The 19,831-nt window shown below is 38.4% G+C and overlaps 1 protein-coding gene across 5 annotated transcripts in view; it reads left to right on the forward strand.

Moving 5' to 3' along the window:
- LOC137236825 (alpha-tocopherol transfer protein-like) overlaps positions 1-19,831 on the forward strand; it is a 360,965-nt gene that overhangs the window by 143,313 nt on the left and 197,821 nt on the right. Inside the window, exon 1 of one of the 5 annotated variants that reach the window (XM_067759849.1) lies at positions 8,236-8,390. The exons of 2 other annotated variants lie outside the window; for them this stretch is intronic. The gene's annotated coding sequence lies outside the window, so the exon portion shown is untranslated. Of the gene's footprint in view, positions 1-8,235; positions 8,391-8,891; positions 9,263-18,834; positions 18,885-19,831 lie in introns of those variants that run through there. 2 more of the 5 variants (XM_067759850.1, XM_067759852.1) reach the window with 2 other exon arrangements.

The raw sequence follows: 19,831 nt of genomic DNA on the forward strand, positions 1-19,831 counted from the left end.
CTACGTTAGCTGGTTTCCCAGGCTTTAGTAGCGGGACCACCATTTTCCATTTCTCGGGTATGACAAAGGTGGAAAGAGACAGGTTGAAGACATGCGCTAAATATTTGAAACCCTCTTTCCCTAGGTTTTTAAGCATCGGCATGGCTATGCCGTCTGGGCCCACTGCTTTGGATGGTTTAGCGCGACCAATGGCGTCCTCAACCTCTCTAGCGGTGATGGTAATTGGTGACGCGCTGAGTTTGTGTTTATGTGCACGTCTATTGGCTTTCCGTATATCTTTGTCGACCGTAGGATGCATTATATAATGTCGGCAGAAAGCGCTCGCGCATTTTTTCGCATCCGACAGCACCTTATCGCCAAAGGCGATGGAAACTTTGTCTTTGTGCTTAGTCGGATTCGATAGGGACTTTACGGTGGACCAAAGTTTACCTACACCGGTAGAGAGGTTACAACCTCTTAGGTGCTCTTCCCATTTCGCCCGCTTGTGTTCGTCCACAAGCAATCTGATGCGTTGGTTTATATCCCTTATTTGGGGGTCGCCTGGATCAAGCTGTCTTATAAGGTCGCGTTCCCTCGCTAAGCTCGCGGCCTCCGCCGGGAAGTGGGGCCGGATTTCGGGAATTCTCCCGGCGGGAATGAAATGTGCCGAGGCGGATTCAATGACCTTACGGAAGGCACGCTCCCCTTGGCGGGCATCAGTCGGGATAGGGAGGGCAGCAAAGCTGCTGTCTGTTGCAGATTTATATTCTTCCCACTTTCCTTTTTTGAAGTTTATGAAAGTGCGTTTTTCGGTGACGATGAAGTCGGCGGTACGCTCGAACGAAATAAGTATGGGCAGGTGGTCGGATGCCAATGTTACCATCGGCTGCCAGTTGACGCAGTTTACGAGTTCTGCGCTCACGATTGAGATATCTGGCGAGCTATGACAGCTTCCTACCATACGTGTGGGGGCATCTCCGTTAATTGTGCAGAACGTCGTTTCGTCTATTTGATCCGCCAACATCTCACCCCTACTGTCCGCCCGCAAGTTTGAATGCCATAGGTCGTGATGGGCATTGAAATCGCCTAAGATAATGCGATTGTTGCCAGTGAGTAAGGCCTCGATATTAGGGCGGTATCCACTGGGACAACAGGTGACAGGAGGGATGTAGATGTTGATGATTTCTAGATTTGCATCGCCTGACCGGACAGATAGGCCTTGACGTTCTACGACATTGTCACTGCGGTCGATGCCAGGATCAAATATATGATATTGCACAGAGTGGTGTATAATAAACGCGAGGCCGCCTCCATTTCCGCTCTCGCGGTCTTTCCTGTGGACATTATAACCAGAGCAGGTCTGCAATGCAGATCTTGCTGTGAGTTTAGTCTCTTGAATCGCAGCAATGCGGATGTTGTGCCGCTTCATGAAATCGACTATCTCCGTAATCTTCCCAGTTAGTCCATTACAGTTGAACTGCAGAATTCTGAAGTGTATGAGGGGTGACGTCGCCACTCTAGGGGTAAGTGAGGGGTGACTACGCCTAGGTTGTGGAAGGCCAGGACGCAATTGCTGTTGTGGCCTTGGGACTGGGCGCCCTTGGGCAAGCATTGGGGTACCCGGATGATTTGGGTTTGCGACCTGGCAACATGGCGCGATGAAACCCGTCGAGGGGTTGCCGTCGCGGAGACCAGAACATCTAGGAAAGTGGCACCACCCAAGGCAGGAGCTGCATTGAGCGGATGTCGCAAACCTATATATTCTGTGCTGGCAGACGGTGCAAACGGAGGCAGGGACTAAGAGTCTGTTTCCCTGACCTGCACGATTGCTGCCAGAAAAGAGGGGAGGAGAAGAAGACGGGGGCAGGGGCTGATGCTCAGCATTGCTACCAGCTCTACTACGAAGGTAGTAGTTATGAGTGGTATCAGCTGTTTGAGTTGTTGGCGCCGTGGGGCGCGAGCAGCAGCGGGTACTTGTTGTGGCTTGCTGAGCAGCAAAGCTGCTGGAAGGTAGTGGGGATACGCTTAGGCGTAGACTACGGGACGCCCTTGGGCGTGAGCAGCAAGGAGCCACAAAAGATTTATAAAAGTTACGTGGACGTCGGGTTTTGGGATCAAGCCCAGAACAACCTGTCCGATGCAACCATCCCTTGCACGAGACACACTGAACAGAGTATGACCGTCCTAAAAAGATTCTTTTCTGGCAAATACAGCAAAACCATTTCTCAGGACCGGGGTGAGGAGACGGACCCGGATTGGTTTCGATACCTTCCCGGAGTAAGAGAATATGTAGCAGTCCTGCTGCAAGGAGCTGCTGGGAGGATGACAATTTGTGGGAGGGACGAAACAAATTAAATGGGGTCACACTGAAATGACAGTCCTTGGTCGGGAAAAATCCCGAGTCGCTCCGGTACATAGAACCGACTGCCTTGGGAAGCCTATTACTTCTCATTCTATTTAGTGCATTTAGTGACTCATTATTACAAAGACTCTTTCCTGACAATTTGTTACAATCTAAGTCCGCAATACATAATCCTTCCACAGACTCGGTTCCACGTATGCTTGTCCCTCCTCGAACTCCAAATTATTTTGATATCACTTCTACCGGACTGTATGTAATATTAGTTCCAAATATGAGCCAAATCGGACATCATAGGTCGCTTTTTATTCATGTATGTATTATGCGTTCCAAATATAGACCAAATCGTTCCAAATATTGTTCCAAATATGAGCCAAGTCGGAACACAAATACGATTTTTTGAAATATTTCGATCCATGCGCCACCTATCGGAGTTTTTTCTTCTTATTATTGCATTGTCATCGGGTTCTGAACCATATTCCAAGTTTCAAGCTTGAAGCTTACGGGAAATTACTTAAATTTCAATTACAAAATTCGTGTCGGCCTGTCAACTCAAGTTAAATAAAACCTTCTAAAAACTGTTTAAAAAGGGGTGTTTGATACGACGGCAGTAGTTCTGTCGGTTTTCATTAAAAGCGGGTAGAAAAATTGCAAAATTACTTTATTTCACTTTCTAATAAATATGTTTTTGTTCAATCAAAATCAGTGCTGCTCAAAATTTTTTTATGTTGACGTTTTAATATATCGACTGATTAAAACATTTCGTAAATCTCTGTATCATCACAATAGTCAAGAGCAATTACACATAGTTCTCAATATCCAGCACAACAACTTTACTCAGCACCGGTTGATATTTATTTCAATTGTTGTTGTCATTAAGATGGCGTTATGATCATCTCCACCATTTTTTTTTTTTTTTTCATTACTTGAATATTACCGGAATTACGGCTTCGGAATTGTGGTGAAAAACTGAGTCTAATAAAGGTGGAGCCGCACTCATTTTTTTTTTCCGATGTTAATGGCGACCCAAATGTTAGTCCAATTACAATATTTAAATTTTCTTAATGAATAAATTTTGAGTACAACTTCTTTTAGTTGTTAATTTGTAAGTATAAATTTGTTTTTAATACCGAAGTGCTCGTTCATCATATGATTTTTTTTTGCTTACCACTTATATATGAAAATCAAAAACTTTCATATGAATTTTATTTTCATGTGAGGGCATATAAGGTGTGCTTTAAATTTTTTTTGTATATTTAAAGTGTACATTTGTATCTATGCCTATGATTTAGGGCAAAACATAAACAAAAGTGCTTCAAGTGTATAGGTGTTGACCAGCTGTGAACAAACAAATTTTAATGTGTAAAAAAAATTATTGAAAATCTTCTCTTCATGACAACAAGTGCCCCTTAATAACTTTCGCAAACCCTTGACATTTTTATAAAACATTTGGTGTTGGGCTAAAACGTACTCATTATTTTACGATCCGTATTTTCTACTTTGTCTAATGTCATCTAAAACGTGATCAATTTCACAAACTTTTTGCCTTATTTTATTATAATGCCTTATGAGAGGCTTAAGGGTATAAGCTTTATATTAAGGTTATAAGAAAGCTAGTAGGTAGTAACCTGTTATAAGGCCTTGTTAGCTTGATTTTTTGTAGGTTTCAAGTCTTATAATAAATGCGACCAAATATATTTGATTACACTGGATCATTGGATGGAAAAAATCCGTAATGATTGTTCGTTATCCTTGAATCTGTAGGGCCTATGCAGTGTTGTATGCACAGTTTATAGAAAATTTTATTACCATTTAAAGACTTCAAACCGTTTTGGAATTGCTCAATTCGTTCTTGAGATATATATGTTTAAGTGGACCCAATTTTTTTTTTTTTTTTTTTTTGAAAAAAACCGTTATTCGTAATTATCTCAAAAACGTTACCATAGAATTAAAAATAACCTTGATTTTCGAAATTAGGGGGTGATTTTACATAGGAATTTCATAATGGCGTCTCTGGTGCATTTTGGCTGTAAACCAGTGTTATTATAGCTTATATTAATTGGTCAAAAGCCTTAATATATGGTTGTTATATGGGCTTTTAAGAAAACGTTATCTTTCATATAAAAGGCATGCATGTTAACGTAAGTATATGCATCAAAATTAATAATTTTGACCAAATGAAATAAGCATTATATAAGATTAAGAAATTATTAGTGGGTATGTGTATGTGCAACACAGCAATGAAGTTCGATAGACGTTCCACTGTAAAAGGCGCCGCACAGTGTAACTTTTTTCATTTTTAGGATGCCAAAATTAATAAGAGCCAAACCACATTCATGCTAAATTTCGCAGTGTGGTTGCAGATACCTAAATCTGATTTGAGAATAAAAACGGGCGTGATCCGCTCACTTTTTCTCCTTGCCCTCATATAAGGTGAAATTTCACATAATCATATTTTCTACTTTAAAAGCAATTTTCAGTGCCAATATAAATAAAAATTGTTTAGTTTCTTAACTTTAGCTTAGAGGCTTTTGATTAATATTTAAATATTTTTATTTTCAAAGTCAAACACAACCTAGGTACATATATTTGTAAAAACAGTATCGAAATACATACTTATAAAAAGTGATATTTTAACTGGTATAAAGTTAGTCGGAGTCAATATCGTCGATATGCTCTGGTTCAAATAATAAGCCAATAATTTCACTCGTTGATGCTCGCCGCTTTGACCTAGGGGTTTTCCGCAAGCTGTTTATGAACGAATCTGATGATATCAACAATCTGTGCAGAAAATCCAAGTGACTACAAATTCTTGACTTTTTTGTGGTGAAAAGTTCACGATAGTTTGGTGCATCTTTGTTTCTGGACTCTTGAGCTTTTTCCGAAAGTTGACCAATAGGAAAAATAGCAGACACGATTATACTCTTTCCAGGAAACAGAATTTTATGTACGCTCACTTGCATATTGTACCAAGCATATTCCGATAAATATAGTACCCTTTTCTCTGTCACATAGTGGTCAAAAACTTCAGAATTTATTTGAAACCCACATCCTATGCATGAAAGTATTGTATGAAACCTTTTCAAATGATTGATGTTTATGCCGGTTATGTCTGATGTTATTTCAGGATCTCCAAAGAATCTTCTCGCAGTGTTGCCATCATTTGTGTTGCCGGTTTTTTGCTTTGGCATATCAATCAAAAGACCAACTTCTTTCCTGAATCTATTTTGGATATGTTCTTTCTTCTTTTTCATCTTTTCCTTATTTTCTTCGGCCCGCACACACCAGGTCTTCATTTCCATTGGACAAGCGATGTGTAGCATATATTCCATGCATCGTATCCAAGAATGTAAAGGGGAAAATCCGAAAGCAAGCATGATTTTTTCAACATTTCGCTCTGAGAGGGCTCGCATATTGTTCATATCTTTTGGAGAAGCCCCAAATATGTAGCACTTTTGCGATGATGTATATGCCGACAGAGCGTTGCAAACTTTGCCATCAATAATACACGACACAAACGTTGATTTCACAAGTAAGTTTAGGTTATCTGTATGAATTGTTGTAGGACGAAGACTGGAAATTTGGTCTTTGACATATTGCACCTCCTTTGAAATGACATCTCGTGTTTCTTTTGTAAAAACAAATTTTATCGGAATTTTTTTATATGGAATTCAATTTCAGCATAGGTTTTCGTTACGGTTATTTTTTCAAGATAGCATAAATTCTTTGATTCTTTTAAACAGTTATATGAAGGATATATTTTTCTGTTAACTTCTGAAGTGTGCTGTCGGATAAGGGAGTATTCATATGTTGAAAGATTTAAGTCAACTATCATCGCAATTGCTTCATCTGGTGACAAATTTACTTACTTTCTTCCGATAGTCGGGACTTTTTGATTGCAGTGCCTCTTGATGATAATGCCGTGGACATGATCGTAATTTCAATTCCGCTGCCATTAACAGTTGATCATTGTCGACATATTCATTATTTCATTAGCTTTTCGTTTTTTTGTGCGCACAGATGACTCAGAAAAGTTTTTTGTTGGCCTCCCCGGCTTAGAAATATCACGAGAAGTGCATGGCTCAACACCAAGCATATAATCTGTAAAATCCAGATTTTCTGATAACCATCCAGAGGTTTTCTCAATAAATCTACTTGTAGATCGAAAACAACATGCCCATCTCTTACGAATATTATAAGTTAGCTTGATGATGTATTTTACTAACTTTGAATGATCCACATCTCTTCCAATTATACTCAAAATATGGTTTAATATGGCTTTGTCCGTTTCTCCATCTTTGCTTTTTAGCCAAGTTCAAAGAGTGCATTTCGTGAAATAGCCATAACTATATAGGAAAATTTGGTACAGTGCAGTTGGATTTACTTCAATGCAGTCCGTCTTTGGTACGATTCATTTTTAGCTTTGTTCTCTATTTATATAATCTTGGCCCAAGCGTTTTATTATATCACTTGTCATAGAATAAGAACCTAGGTTTTTACGGGAAAATAATACCTGCTAATGCTTAACAAAAATATATTTACACATTTCTTTGTTTTTAAGATCTACCTAAGATCTCAAACTGCGAGTGGACTTTAAAAAAAAAAATAAATGTAAGGCGCGATAACCTCCGAAGAGATTTAAGGCCGAACTTCTCTTCCAATTTGCGTCGTGCTCCTCTTGATTCTTCCCTACAAATTGGCCGGACGGGACCTACATGTTTTATGCCGACTCCGAACGGCATCTGCAAGGCAGATGAGTTTTCACTGAGAGCTTTTCATGGCAGAAATACAATCGGAGCGCTTGCCAGACACTGCCGAGAGGCGACCCCGCTTAGAAAAATTTTCTTCTAATTGAAAAATCTTATTTCTAAAATTTTGATGTTGCTTTGCCCGGGAGTTGAACCCAGGGCATACGGTGTGATAGGCGGAGCACGCTACCATCACACCACGGTGGCCGCCAACGAGTGGACTTTAGGTAGGCGTTTATGTGATGTATACATACATATGTATATTCCCGAAGCACTCAATTGCTTAGAAGTATCACCCATAATAGATGATCCTCATGTAGGCGTGCATACATATCATAAGTTGATGGGATAAGTTATGCACTTGTTAACTATGGGACAACGAAGGCTTAGTGTACAAGTTTCCTTTCTTTGGGTTTTTACCGTTTCAGGTATAACTAACTGTCTTTTTTGGATCTGATATTGTAGACTTGAATTGAGGGCATTCCATTGTTAGGTCACTGCGCTTCACACGTGAGCGAGGGCATAGAGACCTTAAGTTGGCGATTGCAAAGAAAAACGCAAGAATTAGCAATGGTTTTTTTTTTATCTGAAACTATATGTAATTCCCTGAATATGTATGTATTCGTTCAATAGAATTTGGCGGAATCAGGCAAGTTTTATTCTATTGAAAACGAAAAATTTTGTAAGCTTACCAAACTTTTAGTGGCTGTATAAAAAAAAATTAAAAAACTGCCTACGTGGCTGAAACTTACCAACGCTATTATAAACTACCCAAGTGCGTTAAATAAAATAGTTAGAAGTCAAAACAGTTATCGAAAAAACCACCACGTGGCCACAAGAGTTCAAAAATTTTGGACTGTGCAATGATTTTTACACTTGTTTCAATTATCCAAGTTTCATAATGCTTATCGTGGTGATCGTGGGTTTTTTACTTTGCTGTGTATACATTTTCTTAGGAATTGGTTATTAATCTGTTGCATGTCAAAACATTTTTGAGGTTGCAGAACATTGTTTTTTGGACTTTTGGCATCCTAAAAGTGAAAAAAGTTACACTGTGCGCCGGCAGCAAAAACAGCAAACTGCATCTTGCTTGGATTTATATAACGGTAAAACATGTTTGGTACCGTTCAGTTGCAAGTATAGCTACTAACGAAGAGGTTGTTTTCGTTCGATTCTTCACGACCGTGAAACATAAAACACCTACCAAAAAAATAAAAGCTAAATAGAAATAACTTGAGAGATCAAAACGTGTCTTTAGAAACGGGTTATTTGTTGATTTTGTGAATTTCGTTTTAAACTGCAAGGTAAGAGACAAGCAAACTACATAAGCAACTGAACTAAACTAAAAACAACTTCAATAAATAAAGCTGAGCAATACTTTTAAATGAAATGTCATCACACTTAAAGTGCTAATACAAAAAAAAAAACAAAAGACTTAAGCAAGAAACCTGAACTCAAGAAAATTATACCACTTTGATTCATTTAGACCAAAAATAGCAATTTCCAAAAATGCAACAGCACTGCCAACAAAATTGTCTTCATTGAGCGCTTTGTTGATTGATATCGATTTTCAGTAATCCACATATTATTTTCCCTTTACTTCGACGAATTTCTTAATCATTAAAAGGTAACCGATCAAATGTAACTAGCTAGTATAATTTAGGCAAGGAAAAATGAAAGAGATAGGGAAAAAGCTCTTGTTTGGTTGGATTTTTCGATCGGTTACTAAACACTTTTCATTATATATTCGTGTCAGTAAGTAGTTGAGCTTAATAAAAGTGATGCAGATTCAATACGCCAATCAATAAAGAGTGTGTCTCTAAGTTAACTGATAGATTTTGCCATTGTCGGAGCCAATATGAAGGTCGGCGAATTAAAGAGATTTTAAAAATTCCCAGATCTATATCGAGCTTACAAGACAAATGTAAAGATATTAACGTTTTGTGTAGACTATTCTCGGCGGGGTACTAGAAGAAACAAACAATTTAATAATACCTTTGTCACAGAATGGAAACTTTAAACATATTTTAATTTCAATCTCCCTCCATGTATGGGCATTTTAATTTTTTGGGCAAAAATTAACTTCTATCTACAAATTAACTTCTATTAAATGACATGAACGAAAAATGCGTTGCAGAATCGCTTTATTTCATTTCTGTGGCTTCGCAGCATAACCGTAAGTCAGTTTTTTTTCCAAATTGAGTAAATGCTCGATTCGATATATGTAAGTGTTAATCTTTCCAGAAAATATCAATTTATATTATACTACCGACACTCATTTCATAATATCTACATTATCTACATCTCTCAACCAAACAAATGCGTTTTTCCCGTTGTAACCGAATAACTCACAGTTTTCCCCGGCATACAATTGTTTTTTTAATATTTCAACTTTTGCAATGCAAACAATGATGATATTATGAAAGAAAAAGTCATAAAAAATGTATATGCATACATATAGATTTACCCCAATAGAGAGACCATAACTTGAAAATATTGTTAACAAGAACATTTTGTTAAAAAGGTCGTATCACAGCGAAATGATTAATAAAGTAATATTTCTGAAAGCCGGCTAAAAAGATTGTAACTTTAAAAATAAATTTTTAAGCAGACGACATATAAATTTAACTTGGTGTTTTTCCATTCCACAATTCACAATACGATATACTGTATTATGGAAGAGATATGAAAATATATTATAGTTTACCGATTGAAATCCTTTGCGAATTATAACACGGAAATAAGTTAAACAAAATTCCTATATCTTCTATAAAAATATTAGAATTTTAAGTAACTAACTTGTTAACCGGCTTCCTGAGATAAAGCTTTATTAATGATTTCGCTAATACGACTTTTTTAACAGAATGTTTCAGTTGTTCTGAATTACATTGTTTATAAATTAATAAGAAAATGTTGGTCCTACTTTTGAAATGTTTTTTTTTTCGATGAATTTTGGTCCCAAATAAAAACATAGTGGGCAACAGTGACCTACACATAGATACAAGAAATTATTTGAATATTCAGCAAAACTAAATACAGGTTAATCGTTGACGGCGTGGTAAAAGCTGCTAACTCTATTCAACAAAATTTTACAGTATAACGTAAAAACTCAATTGATTTAAAAAGTTTAAAAATTTAAAATGAATTAAAAATGTATGGAATTGGCAGCTTCTCATAATTTTGTTAGAGTTAGCAGTTTTTATATTTAGTAAATTTTAGCAGTTCTGGGCATTGTAATATTGAAGCGTGTGTTTCTTTTACAACCACATTCAGAAATCGTTCCCCATTTCATCAGTATCAAAAAGTCGTTTTGGGTGAAAAGTGGAGTTAGCAACTTTTACCGCGTCGTCAACGAAATGATATGAACACGTGACATATGTTGCACAATAGGTGTATTTTTTTTCAAGCGAGCTTGAAGAAAACGCTTCAACTAGCTAATCAGTTTCATTATGCCAAAACCATACAGATGGTGAAGGTTTATTAGCTAATTGTTACTTTTTTCGCTGCTATGACATTTCTACTTCTAGCGCAGTATGTTTTTGACACTCAATCAGAGAATTACAAAAACAAAATGCATGAATGTGTATGTTTGTTTGTATGTATGTCACCCTGCCGCCACGCTGGTATTTTGTTATTTTTGTTTATCTGCACATTCGTATGTTCATTTCATTCGCTCGTTCACAATAGTGCCCTATTTTTATACTCAGTTGAGCAGAGCTCACAGAGTATTATATTAAGTTTGATTGAATAACGGTTCGTTGTACAGGTATAAAGGAATCGAGATAGATATAGCCTTCCATATATCAAAATCATCAGGATCGAAAAAAAAATTGATTGAGCCATGTCCGTCCGTCCGCCGTCGACACGATAACTTGAGTAAATTTTGAGGTACCTTAATTCGAAAAACCGAAAAAGTGCGATAATTCATTACCAAAGATAGATAAAGCGATGAAACTTGGTAGGTGGGTTGAACTTATGACGCAGAATAGAAACCTAGTAAAATTTTTGACAATGGGCGTGGCACCGCCCACTTTTAAAAGAAGGTAATTTAAAAGTTTTACAAGCCTTAATTTTGCAGTCGTTGAAGATATCATGATGAAATTTGGCAGGAACGTTACTCCTATTACTATATGTGCGCTTAATAAAAATTAGCAAAATCGGAGAAGGACCACGCCCACTTTAAAAAAAAAATTTTTTTAAGTAAAATTTTAACAAAAAATTTAATATCTTTACAGTATATAAGTAAATTATGTCAACATTCAACTCCAGTAATGATATGGTGCAACAAAATACTCAAATATAAGAAAATTTCAAAATGGGCGTGGCTCCGCCCTTTTTCATTTAATTTGTCTAGGATACTTTTAATGCCATAAGTCGAACAAAAATTTACCAATACTTTTGAAATTTAGTAGGGGCATAGATTTTATGACGCTAACTGTTTTCTGTGAAAATGGGCGAAATTTGTTGAAGCCACGCCCAGTTTTTATACACAGTCGTCCGTCTGTCCTTCCGCATGGCCCTTAACACGATAACTTGAGCAAAAATTGACATATCTTTACTGAACTTAGTTCACGTACTTATCTGAACTCACTTTATCTTGGTGTAAAAAATTAACGAAATCCGACTATGACCACGCCCACTTTTTCGATATCGAAAATTACGAAAAATGAAAAAAATGCCATAATTCTATACCAAATACGAAAAAAGGGATGAAACATGGTAATTGGATTGGTTTATTGACGCGAAATATAACTTTAGAAAAAACTTTGTAAAATGGTTGTGACACCTACCATATTAAGTAGAAGAAAATGAAAAAGTTCTGCAGTGCGAAATAAAAAACCATTGAAATCTTGGCAGGTATTACATATATAAATAAATTTGCGGTATCAAACAGATGATGTTCTGGGTCACCCTGGTCCACATTTTGGTCGATATCTGGAAAACGCCTTCACATATACAACTACCACCACTCCCTTTTAAAACTCTCATTAATACCTTTAATTTGATACCAATATCGTACAAACACATTCTAGAGTCACCCCTGGTCCACCTTTATGGCGATATCTCGAAAAGGCGTCCACCTATAGAACTAAGCCCCACTCCCTGTTAAAATACTCATTAACACCTTTCATTTGATACCCATATCGTACAAACAAAGTCTAAGTTGCGATACCTCGAAAAGGCGTCCACCTATAGAGCTAAGGCCCACTTCCTTTTAAAATACTCATTAACACCTTTCTTTTGATACCCATATTGTACAAACTTATTCTAGAGTCACCCGTGGTCCACCCTTATGGCGATATCTCGAAAAGGCGTCCACCTATACAACTACCACCACTCCCTTTAAAAACCCTCATTAATACCTTTAATTTTATACCCATATCGTACACACACATTCTAGAGTCACCCCTGGTCCACCTTTATGGCGATATTTCGAAACGGCTTCCACCTATAGAACTAAGGCCCACTCCCTTTTAAAATACCCATTAACACCTTTCTTTTGATACCCATATTGTACAAACGCACTCTAGAGTCACCCCTGGTCAACCTTTATGGCGATATCTCTGAAAAGGCGACCACCTATACAACTACCACCACTCCATTTTAAAACCCTCAATAATACCTTTAATTTGCCACTATGTGATACCCATATCGCACAAACAAATTCTAGGGTCACCCCTGGTCCACCTTTATGGCGATATCTCGAAACGGCGTCCACCTATGGAACTAAGGATTACTCCCTTTTAAAATGCTCATTAACACCTTTCATTTGATACCCATATCGTGCAAACAAATTCTAGAGTCAACCCTGATCCACCTTTATGGCGATATCCCTAAATGGCGTCCACCTATAGAACTATGGCCCACTCCCACATAAAATACTCTTTAGTGCCTTTCATTTGATAGACATGTCATACAAACACAATCCAGGGTTTCCCTCGGTTCATTTTCCTACATGGTTATTTTGCCTTATGTTGAGTATGTAATGTTCGGTTACACCCGAACTTAACCTTCCTTACTTGTTTAATATGCAACACTGTACAACACTATCAATCAGGTCGACAATTACCTAAGCGGTTTCAATTGAAAGCGCTTAGCCAACTCAACTCGATTACTTTTTATTGTTGCTTTCCATGCGATTCGGTAAGCTAGTTAGTGTTTTAATTGTACTAGTTAGCAGCGAAATACAGCTAATATCTTCTTAAGAGCAAAATAGTAAAATATCAGCCAATAAAGCATTTTATAAAATATGTCGGTTGCCTGATTAAGTTTTCAAGAAAACAAAAAATTTCGTGCGTCACGCTCTTTGATTTTTGCTTTGTTATGCTTGGCTGGATAAATTTTAATAAATATTTCTTATGAACAACTTTTAATATTCAGTTGTTCAGTGTAAGTTTGAACTATGTTTGTAGTTGAATCAGTAATAACACTATCCATATGTCCATTTAAAAACAATTTTACTGTCCATCTTTCTTAAAGCGGACAAGTTGATAGGGTTACATTATAAAATTTTGAAATTTTATTGTAGTTTGAACTCGCACTGAGAAATCTGGTCGTAATAATATATAACCAGTTTCATAAAAGTACCTAAAAGCTGCTAACTCCACTTTTCACTCAAAATGACTTTTTTATGCTGATGGAAAGAAGACGATTTGTGCACATAGTGGCAAAAGAAAATTGCGTGTTTATTGTCTAGAATAATAATAATAATAATACCCAACGGATTAATACCCTCCAACTCGCGCCCGACCGGCGCAAGGGGCGCAACCGCATGACGCACGGATTTGTTTTTTGCCGAGTTGTTGATAGCCGGAGGTTTGTTAATCGTCGAGATCTAAAACTGCTCAGCTACAGAATAAATTTCATCAGCTGAGTACTATACATAACAGTTATAAATTACATGCCAGTTAGAAATTATTCATATACGTAGTACACTTTGTTAAATACATGAAAATTTTTAGTTTATTTGATTTTTATTTTTTATTTTTTTTTTTGTTAACAGTTAAGATAGGATAAGACAGTTTTCTTTATGGTAAAAAGTGAATCCGTTATATCAAATGAATTAGAATGAGTGTTAAAATCATGACACAAACACGGAAAAGGTTCATTTAATTCGAAGCAAGGTCAACACTGGCTCAAAAGAAGAAGTTTTTAATGTCTTGACACCGGTGATGGGACGTCAAAGTTTACTTCGTTCAATAGAATTGGACTAGAAATCAATCCATTCAGAAGTTTAGCCATAAATATAACGCCTAGCATTTCTCTATGACTTGCAAGAGTTGGAAGATTGATAAGCTTCAACCGACTTGTATAAGGTGGAAGATTATACGCTGAGTCCCACTGAAAATTCCTTAAAGAGAAAAGTAGAAATTGCTTTTTTATTGATTCAAGTCTATCTGCATGAACTCGATATTGTAGATTCCAGACTATTGTTCCGTATTCTAGTATCGGTCTAGCTAAAGTGATGAATAGAGCTTTGGTTATATAAGAGTCACTAAATTCTTTCGACCACCGTTTCACGAATGAAAGAACACCTCTAGCCTTATTGACAGTAGCATTAATATGAAGGTTAAAACTAAGTTTAGCGTCTATCGTGACTCTCAAGTCAACAAAATAGTTTACTGATAGAAGACAAAAATTATTAATGCAGTTTAAATCCGCTTGAAGCAAGGGTCGTTTTTCGATAGACGCATAAGGCCTAAAAAGTTTTACATCATCAGCATACATTAAGATTCTGGAATATTTTATAGTGGTACAGATATCATTAATAAGTAGCAAGAACAGAATTGAACCAAGGTGACTTCCTTGTGGGACGCCAGAGGGAATATCGATGACATTTGAAAAAGTATTTTTTAAAATAAATTTTTGCGTTCAGCCGCAAGATACGACGAGATCCACTGGGTGAGACCATGTTGGAAGTCAAGCCGATCCAGCTTGTAGATAAGTAAGGAGTGGGATACTTTGTCAAATGCTTTACTGAAATCTGTATAAATAATATCGGTGTGAAGATTTTCTCTAAATCCATTAGAAACATGAGTTGTGAATGGAAGTAAATTAGTTATGGTAGTTTTGCCTTTACAGAATCCGTGTTGTGGTTCTGCAATCAAAGTAGAAATGGGAAATGTTAGCTGATTGGTAACGATAGCTTCAAACAACTTTGGGATGGCCGGCAACTTTGCTATTCTTCGATAGTTTTCTACACACGACCTACTGCCACTTTTGTGAAGGGGTATGAGAAAAGATTCCTTCCAAGCAGAAGGAAAGACTCCACGTTTTGGGGACAGATTGAATAAATCAGTTAGCATTAAATTCAGTGGAATAGTTGGACTTGAAAAATTGTGCAAAGAAGTTAGCAATATCTTGATCGTCGCTAGACAAATCATCCTGGTATTTTAAAGCAGAGGGAAACGCTTTAACCCTACGTTTAGAGTTCACGAAATCATATAAGGCTTTCGGATTGCAAGTTATTTTCCTTTTAATCTTACAGATGTATGTATTATAGCACTTTTAGTTCAACTCAAAATATTTATGACGCAAAATAGAGTACTGGAAGTAATCGGAGTGATAGACCGACATTTTCAATAATTTGAAGAAGGGCGATTTTCTGTTCTTAAAGGTGTCAGCTCTTTAGTGAACTATATTTGGACTGGTTCGGTTGACACACGTTTTCGCTTAGGTACGTGTTTTTCCAAAATACCTTAAATGGTGGTATAAAAGTCAAAAACATTTTTGTCAATATCTACACCGTATTTGGGCCAAGCCACTGTAGATAAAGTTTGATTAGGTTAGGTTAGGTTGAACTGGCCGCTCCATGAGGACCTCACATAGACTGATAGAGCCCGTAGCGTTACCAGAAGTTTATTTTAACGACCAAACTGAAAAACCCTATTAAAAATCAGGACCTATGTTATAAAATAACTCCGTCCTCTTGGCAAATACTAAAAGCTTTTTAGGACTTAAGCCATTTGCTGCTTCTAGATCTGACAGTTGTATCACTCCTAATAGCTGGAGTCTTAGCCTGGCAAGTGCAGGGCACGAGCACAGAACGTGCTCCATCGCTTCCTCCTCCAACCCGCACTTCCTACATCTGCTATCACTGACCAAGCCTAATTTAAAGGCATGTGATGCCAGAAGGCAGTGTCCAGTCAGAATACCCGTCATGAGTCTACAGTCCTCTCTTTTTAATGATAGAAGCAACTGTGTTAATCTAAGGTTGTAAGACCTACACATAATCTTCGACACTTTACAGCCCCGCGCTTGAACCCACGCCTTTCCCGCTTGGTCGATCATGTGCACCTCTCGCCTTCGCTTAATCTCGCCCAATCTAATTGGGACGTCTACGGAGCAAGCTTCAAGGGATGCGCCCTTTTTAGCTAGTTGGTCCGCTTTTTCATTCCCATCTATTCCCATATACCCTGGGACCCAATATAGATGTAAGCTTCTCCCTGTCCCGATTCTCTCCAGAGACTGCTTACACTCTAACACGCATTTAAATGCTGTGATATGCGAGATTATTGCCTTAATTGCTGCTTGACTGTCAATATACAAGTTAACACTGTTGCAGCTTAAGCTATTCTCTTCCAGGGTTTCTACTGCTTTAGTTACGGCTAATATTTCTGCTAGGAAAACGCTACAGTAATCCGGCAGCCTGTAGGATCTGCTTATTTCCGGATCAGCGCAGTATACCACAGACCCTACTCCTTCCACTACTTTGGAACCATCGGTGTACACATTTATCGCCTCGTCCGCCATTTGCGCATGCTTGCGCCAGCCGTCCACCTCTATTGTGGCCTTAAGATCTCCCTCGAAGCGCAGATAGGGAATCAGGAAGTATGTTCGTCTTGTGATTGATGACGCTATACTACTATGGCCATATGATCGGCGTTCAAGCTGCCCCGAAACACCGAGCCTGGTTGCGGTCGTTAATGCTTTGTTCTTTGCTACCAGGTCTACAGGTGGAATGTGCAGAATGCCATATAGTGCAGCCGTCGGGGTTGTTTTCAGGGCTCCCGTAATGCTAAGCATCGATAGTCTGCATATCCCCTCTAATTTTTTGAGGTATGTTGTTTTTTGTGTGGCTTTCCACAAAACAAGAACTCCTCCATATTATAGGATAGGGCTTACAATCGCTGTAAAAACCCAATGTGAAAGATAGCGCATAGGCCCCACGTACACCCCAGCATTCTTTTACAAGCATAGAGTGCCGTTGAGGCCTTCTTGACCCTCTCCTCCACGTTGAGCTTCAATGACAGCTTACTGTCTAGGTGATTCCTAGATATTTTGTGCAAGGTTCCTCCTGTAAGGTCACCCCTCCTTACTTAGGCCTGGTCCAATTTGGGACCTTTTACCTCTTTGTAAACAAGACCATATCCGTCTTCTCCGCATTGACTTTCAACCCGACATTAGATGCCCAAGTATGAATATCCCGAAGCGCCCGATCCATCAAAGAACTAATCGTTGGAAGGCACTTTCCACTTATGACAATTGCAACGTCATCTGCATAAGCCGTAAGTCTTACGGGTCCCTCATCGAATTGCCTGAACAGTTGGTTGATGAGGTGATATCACCCCTCCCTGTGGCGTGCCCCTGTCCACTGATTTCCTGACCTCGTACAATCCCCATTGTGATGTAATCTTTCTGCAATAATCTTTCTGCAGCCGATCCATCTGATTAAGGCAGGATGTACTTTAATGTAATTAAGACCATCCATAATCGCCCCTTTTGCAACATTATTGAAAGCCCCGGCAATATCCAAGAAGATTCCTAGAGCATACTCCTTATATTCCAGGGATTTCTCTATGCTTATTACCACCCTATGCAATGCGGTGTCTACCGACTTGCCTTTGGTGTACGCATGCTGTGTTGTGGAGAGCAGCTTTTCATCCCCGTTGGACTTTATGTACACATCTATCAGCCTCTGAAAGGTTTTGAGCAGAAATGATGTTAAGCTAATGGGTATATAGTCTTTGGGATACACGTAACCGAAATTCCCCGCCTTTGGTAGAAAAGCTACACGAGCAGTTCTCCAAGAGTGCGGTACATGATTCAGTCTTATGAACCCATCGAATATTATTTTAAGCCATTCCCCGGCCGCCCTGCTTGAGACTTGTAGCATGGCCAGGAATATACCATCTGGGCCCGGCGATTTAAACTTAGAAAACGTCTTCACCGCCCACTCGATCTTGGTATCGGTCACCAAGCCCGGCACTACTAGCTCCGTGATCGAAGTGTGAGTGATGTCTGCTGGCTCTCCCGATGGGAAATGTGTATCGAGAAGTACCTCAAGGGATTCCTCACTATTACGTGGCCATTCCCCGTTCTCTTTCTTTATTAGTCCCTGGAAAGGTGATAATGAGTATTTTAAAAGGGAGTGGGCCTTAGTTCTATAGGTGGACGCCATTTCGAGATATCGCCATAAAGGTGGACCAGGGGTGACTCTATAATGTGTTTGTACGATATGGGTATCAAATTAAAGGTATTAATGAGGGTTTTAAGAGGGAGTGGTGGTAGTTGTATATGTGAAGGCGTTTTCGAGATTTTCGATTCCTTCATACCTGTACAACCAACCGTTATCCAATCAAAGTTAATATACTCTGTGAGCTCTGCTCAGATAGCGATACACTGTATGCAGTTTGAGATGCACTGTGATAACACTGAACAAACTGCGCAAAGAGCTGTGACACTAAAAAAGAGAAATGAAGTGTGCGCGCAAAATCAAAAATAAAATAAAATACACTATTAAAACTGATGCCTACCAGCAGCAACAACAAAATGCAAAAGCTCTCGGCAATTCAACTGTAAGTAAATAAGTATGTGTATATGCAAATTAATGAAAATTTAGGTTTGATATTAAATATTTAACTAAAACAACTGAAATTTAATTTAATTTCTTTAATTAGCACACTGAATTTTTTCACTTCACTACTTATGTCAACAATAAAACTATCTTTAACAATATTAGACAATTTATTTATCAAAAAACCAAGAGCACAAATTCAAATCAACTATACAGCTTGACGTTTGCGACAACACGTCATGATAAAAATTAAAAAAAATTTAGGCTGCAACTCTCAACAAATTTATGAAAAGCTAACTTGTAGGTCTGCCAGTAGGAATGGGAGTTCTTCTACCCTTTATAGCAGGGAGAACTCCCGACTATACACATTCTATGCCCTTTTAGGTTAGGTTAGGTGGTAGCTGCCCTGATAAGGAAAGCTCACCTGGACAACACGAATGTCCGTTGTGATACCAAATAGACCAAAAATAACGGTGACTTAGATCTAGCTACTTAGAGAATCGTTGGGTAGCAACGATAAAGCTCCGAATGATACCGATCTCAACTTTGGATAAATTCTCGGGAGATCCAAGTGAGTCGCGACCGAAGTACTTTCGCCTAGTTTTGGCAAAAGCTGGGCAACCAAGCATAAAGTGATTTGTTGATTCCACCTCGTCATCCTCCATACAGCTGCAGCAGGATGGAGTTTCCAGTATATTGAGACGAATCGCATGGCTACCCATGGGACAGTGCCCTGTCAAAACCCCAATGACCATTGATAGGCCATCTTAATCCGGTTCAGTTGTACCAATGCGGGCTAAGAGATCCGCTGGACAGTTACCCGGGATATCACTATGGCCCGGGACCCAGATAATCCTAATTGTAAAATAATTCGATGCAATCGCAAGCGAGGTCAGGCACTCCCAAACCACCCTCGATCGCACTGTAGTTGAGCTCAAGGCCTTGATA

This window comes from Eurosta solidaginis, chromosome 1 (assembly GCF_040869045.1).
Source record: "Eurosta solidaginis isolate ZX-2024a chromosome 1, ASM4086904v1, whole genome shotgun sequence".
NCBI classification, from domain to species: domain Eukaryota; kingdom Metazoa; phylum Arthropoda; class Insecta; order Diptera; family Tephritidae; genus Eurosta; species Eurosta solidaginis.